Genomic DNA, 6,073 nt, shown 5'->3' with positions numbered 1-6,073 from the left:
TCTCACTTTTAAGTCTTGGAAAAACAAGATGTCCTTGAGTAACTCTGCTACCCAGGTGCTGCCTTGTACCAACAGTAACTTTCCACTAAATAGTGAGTCGTGTTAACTCTGAGTTTAAAAGTTGTGTGTGATTTTTGTTCGGGGGCCTCACTCTGTCTGAGAGCTTGGTTCCCACCTACAAGTGGGAAATAAACATTTAAACATTTGCTGAGTGTGTTTGAGTATATTAATATATATATAATTAAATGTATAAATTCCAAAAAGAGGTTTCCTCCTCACCGGCCAATAAAACGACAGTGAAGCAGATATAGTTTCTGTGGAGTGGTTGTGCTACTCTGCTGTTTTCCTCAAAGGCAAGTTGCTCCACTGAGTCTAACACTCCTCTAGGTTTCCTGCTTCTGAGGGTTTCCCTACCCTACTCTCTACAAATTAAACTTAAGTATGGATGAAAAAATGAGCAGTTTGCATGGGATACCTAAATGGGCTAATAGGTTTAAATTGCTAAAGATCTGTCTCACATATTGAATTCATTGCATTTCCAAATGTCAGTGAATTGCTGTCTCTCATTTGATGAATAGAGTATGCCTCATGGCTTAGACTTCCTGATTGCGATAAATAAGCATGCTGACTGTGGTATGATCTCCTCAGTAGGAAGTTCTCACAATTTACATAAACAAGTATGCTAATGAATGACATAAATAAGAGTGTGTGTGTGCAAGAGTGTGTGTGTGCAAGTGTGCGTGTGTGCAAGGGTGCGTGTGTGTGTGAGGCTGCACTGGCCAGACTCACAGAACAATGAGAACTACCTACTGAGTAGATCATACCTTATAGAGCATGCTTATTTCTGTTCTTTATTAGCATGCTTGTTTATGTCAAACGAATGCTTTGTTTAATAAAAGTATTTGCATGATGAGAGGGCATATTTGCCATTCCACTGGCATACCAAACGGGCAGAATGGGCGCTGTCTGTGAATGTGCATCTAATAGGCACAATAGACCCATTTCTGGCTGCAAACGGCTGTCTTGTCTGTGTTTTTCCTCCGTCTTAAGGAGACCTGCCCCACCAGGCCAGGCTTGCCTGTAATTAAATCATACGTGTTGGGTCTAATTAGTGTGAGATAAACATGAGGTAATTAGTTAGCAAAGAGTCTGGAGACGTGCGCTCTAAGCAGGACATATGCCAACGTCTGCCTCCCAGGACCCTGCCTCCAATGAACCCTCTGTGTCTGGCAAGCTCAGCCTCACACACACACACACACACACACACACATGACAAGAGGAGATGAAGACAGGTCAGCAGGCCCAGCATGATTATTTTCATAACAGCAGAGACAGGGGAAATTACTCCCTGCCTGGCCATCACTGCCATGTCTGAGAGGGCTCCTCCTGTCTATATGTCAGTGTGTGTGTGTGTGTCTCTGTGTGTGTCTGTGTGTCTGTGTGTGTGTGTATGTGAGTGTGTGCGTGTGAGTGTGTGTGTGTGTGTGTGTGTGTGTGTGTGTGTGTGTGTGTGTGTGTGTGTGTGTGTGTGAGTGAGTGTGTGTGTGTGTCCCTCTCTCTCTCTCTCTCTGTGTGTGTGTGTGTGTGTGTGTGTGTGTGTATGCTGGTTTACCTAATTTACTCCTAGTTGTTTTGTTTTGATAATTTCTCTCGCCTACTCCCACTTTTAGACATGCTGGGGGTGAAGGGAACAAATCCACTGAATGTAGACAAGAATCCAACACGCCATTTACAATGTGATCAATGCATGTCTCTTATAGACAGCAACTCAGCCTATTACACCAATGCATGTCTATTACAGACAGCAAACCAGCCTATTACATCAACACATGTCTATTACAGACAGCAAACCAGCCTATTATGCTGAAAGCAACCCACGTCAATGACTTAAACGGCTGCAAGAACCCAACCTAGCATACGCAGAATATCAGCAGCTGATGGCTGAGACTGCATGAAAGCTCACTGTGCCACTGCATTACCTCTTGAATTAGGCTTCTTTGAGTTGTCACATAACACGATTTCAAGTGCAACCCTTTATTGAATTATTCCAGGGGAGAAAAATAGATTAGCTCCATAGCTGAGAGCATGAATATATGAATATGTAAGTCACATAGCTTTGAGTCATATATTGCCTGAAGACAACTATTCTGACTCACTCACACACACACACACAAAAATAACACTTTTTAGGAACCCTGACCATATGCAGTATTTACATGCTTGATACGCATGCTGATCTAAAATATTTAAAACCAACATCAAACATACATTGCTGGACTCACAAGATTACTGGATATAACAAATAACTTGAATTGGTGTTTTTAACACCACAGTCAAAGTAGGTAATCTGATTGGCTTATTACTGCACTGTGGTTGGACTCGTCACAGTCGCCTCAGAGATGAGATGGACGGACGTCTTATTTAAGGAACAGCTTCATACAGGCCAGACCTGACAATCTGTCTTAAAGCCTCCAGCGCCTGGCCCAAGAAATAAGTTGTCACATTTGTCTAAACCCACAGGAACCAGTGTGGGCAGGAGAGCAGAGTGAGGGTAGGGGTGTGTGTGTGTGTGTGTGTGTGTGTGTGTGTGTGTGTGTGTGTGTGTGTGTGTGATGGTGTGGGGGTGGCATTAAAAGCCCCCCTCCTGATGTTGGACCAGTAGGAGAGCGGAGGTGATGCCGCAGATAACACAGCTTTTGGGGGAAATAACAGTGAGGGGGATTAGATTAGAGAAACGGGCATTGTGTGTGTGTGGAGGTCTACAGACACACAGAACCAGCCAGTAAAAAAACAACCAGAGACACAAGAGAAAACGGCAGTCACTCAGTAATAGGCTGTTGCAGAAGGTCGAGGAATAGAGTTAGAACAGCCCTTGGTTATTTTGAGTGCCTGATGCCTTTTCATGTGGAGGGAGATGGAAATAAAGAGAGTCTCCTGATGGCAAGCCAGAGGAAGTGGAGAGGAGGGGTGAGATGGGGAGCGGAGTGGGGAGGACAGGAGGGGAGGGGAGAGGAGAAAATATTAGTCAGGAGGAGAGGGGGCAAAGAGGAGGGATAGGATAAGACAGAAAACTGACGAGAAAGGAGGGAAAAGGCAAAAAAGAGGAAAATGGAGGAGGGAAAGACAGACAGTGTGGAGGAGGGCAAAGAAACAGAAAAAAGGACAGAAGAGAAGAAGAGAGATGAACGGAGAGCAGAGAGGTGAGGAGAGTGGAAGAGGGGAGAGAAGAAGGGAATAAGAGAGAGGAGATGAATGGAGAAGCGTAGAGGAACGTGGAAAAAATAAGAGAAAAGAGGAAAGAGAGGTGCGGAGGGTGGAGGAGGCTGTGTGTGTATGTTAGTGTGTGTGTGTGTGTGTTGGGGAAGTGTCTCTGTTCAGTGGGCTGTTGGGAGGCTCTCCCCATATGGCTCATGCAGAAACAGCAGCCTGGGGCCCAGAAAGAAAAACTACAGCAGCTCTGCACAGCCAGCATCTGACTGGCTCTCCCGCTCCCCCACCAACAGCACCCTTTAATAATTCAAACATTTGCTGAACGGAGAGCTGGAGAACTTCAATTTAAAAATGCACACGACCGAGAGATAATTAAAAAAAATTAGCTGTGTGTGTATGTGTGTGTGCGCGCGTGTGTGTGTAATGCCACAGAGAGTCTTCTAGGCTTCGTACATTAGTGGTCTGAACCCAATTACGCGGAATTAGAGGTGATTAAGGTGTCAGGCCCTAGGTGGTGCATTAGGGAGAAAAGTGGACTTCACTCAAGGAACCTTGGGATTGGTGATCGCACATTCCATGACTTGTGAAATATGAAATCAAGCAAACTAATGTGTGAAAGGGGACAGGGGTTCTGAGAGCGAGGGAGAGAAGGAGAAAGAGGGAGAGCGAGAAAGAAAGTGACAGATAGAGTGGGAGAGAGAGAACTAGATGGATAGAAAAAGCAACAGAGAGAGAGAGAGGAAGAGAGAGAGAGAGAGAGAGAGGAAGAGAGAGAGAGATAGAGACAGACAGACAGAGAGAGAGAGAGGGGGAATTAACGAATGAAAAAAAGATGTTGTCACTATTTGACAGCTGAAGTTGAGATGGTGGCACACTTTCTCTTACATTGCTATAAATTCCAAAATATTTGACACACACATTTCCTAAAAACGATGTCTCTGGATCTGAAGAATGATATGATCAGGAGATATTACCCATCCAGAGAAGAGGAGGGACGAACAGCACTGTATAACCGTGAGCCATCATGTAGGGAAGGTGACTAGTGAACTAGTGTAATCCTGAAAGTTTTCTTCAGGCGGGAAGAAGAAATGTAGATGTGGACAAATTACGCCACCGTCACTCACTCCACTTCAGCTTTTCTAGGAGATTTAAACCCTCCTTACCTGTCCATCATGTTGCAAAGTATCCCACTCTCCTCCTTTTCACTAGAAGCGCTAAGCTCTCATTACGCCTTATCCATAGGGGGTGTCAGCAGACATCGCTCACATGCAATCTCAGCTATAGGCATCCCAGGACCACGGCCAGCAAACGAGCCAAACATGCTTATCATCAGCACTCTAAATCAACTCCTCCGATGGGGGAACTAGTGAAATACAATAAAACACGCATACCGTATAGAGGGCACAGTCATATTGGCAAACATTTTATCATGGATTCAGAATAAAATTACTGTTATCTTGAAAACCGTTCATCCCACCTTCCTGCTCCTTTGTGCTATGTACACTCTGTTATATTTTACAAAGACAGGCAGACAGAAAGAGAGAGAGAAAGCGAGAAATAGAACAGTAAAAAACAAAGCAATGTTTACAGAGACTGCACAGCATTTTCACAGCAGACTTTTCTAGTCTTTCACAGAGAATAGTTGAAGTGACCTTACACAACTCTGTAGAGAGAGAGAGCGTTAAGATACTAGATTGAAAGAATACCTAATGGGTTGCTGGCCTCTGAGACCGCAGTCCTTTCAGCTCCAGAGACTGTGCCATTCATGCTTGCCTGAGCACAGAAGAAAACCTCATGTCTTTGAATTAAAAGTAAATCCTCTGTGGTGTATATTGCCACAGCACCTCATCAGTTGCAGTAAAACATGGCTGAAAGCAGGCAGTAGACTGTTCTGCTTAATGCTGTCTCCATTGGCCACAGTACCTCATGAAGCTGGTAGAAAATTGAGAGCCAACCCTTATGTTTGCCCACAGTAGGAGAAAAACATGGCTGAAAGCAGGCTGTAGACTTTGCGTTAGCTCTGTGTTATGTTGTCTCCATAGGCAAAATGGGAGCAGCTGTGCGTCTGCCGTGAACTGAGGGATGTTGATTACTACTGGAAGTGATGGCAGCTAATGGGACACGCCCCAGCTTTCCCAGCCATAAACACAGCCTGGCCCATTGGGGTCGCTCTCTCACACTCACAGCCAGCATACAGGGTTTCCCAATAATAAAAACATTAACCCACTCACAGCCAGCATACAGGGTTTCCCAATAATAAAAACATTAACCCACTCACAGCCAGCATACAGGGTTTCCCAATAATAAAAACATTAACTCATTCACAGCCAGCATACAGGGTTTCCCAATAATAAAAACATGAATCCACTCACAGCCAACATATAGGGTTTCCCAATAATAAAAACATGAATCCTCAAACAGTCAGCAAACAGGGTCTCCCTGGCAGGAGAGCAAGGGACTGGCATTTGGCCAGATCTGCCTTCTCCAAAGTAAGCTGGTTTTCGGTATTACAGTAACTCACTTTGCAATGGAGTAAATAGCAGAGATGAACGTGTGAGTGAGGCACCATAGGACCATGCAGTGGAGTGGAGTGGAAGGGAATAATGTGTCTGGGATAATGGTCTGGGTGTGTGAGACCCATCTGTCCAGTTTGCTCAGCCTCTGCAGGGATCAGGACAGCAGATAAAAAACCTTCCCTCGCACCCATAAATTAGCATATTCCCAGAAACATTTTTTTAGTGCTGTGGTATAAAACTTTGATTTGAGAGCCTGGTTCCAACTCAGCTCAGGAGTGTGTATGTGGGTTGGATGTGTGTGTGTGTGCTTGTGCATGAGTCTGAGAGGGTGCGTGTACGAGGGTGTG

The sequence above is a fragment of the Clupea harengus genome, chromosome 12 (assembly GCF_900700415.2).
Source record: "Clupea harengus chromosome 12, Ch_v2.0.2, whole genome shotgun sequence".
Taxonomy (NCBI): Eukaryota; Metazoa; Chordata; class Actinopteri; order Clupeiformes; family Clupeidae; genus Clupea; species Clupea harengus.
Note: the sequence above shows the minus strand (reverse complement) of the source record.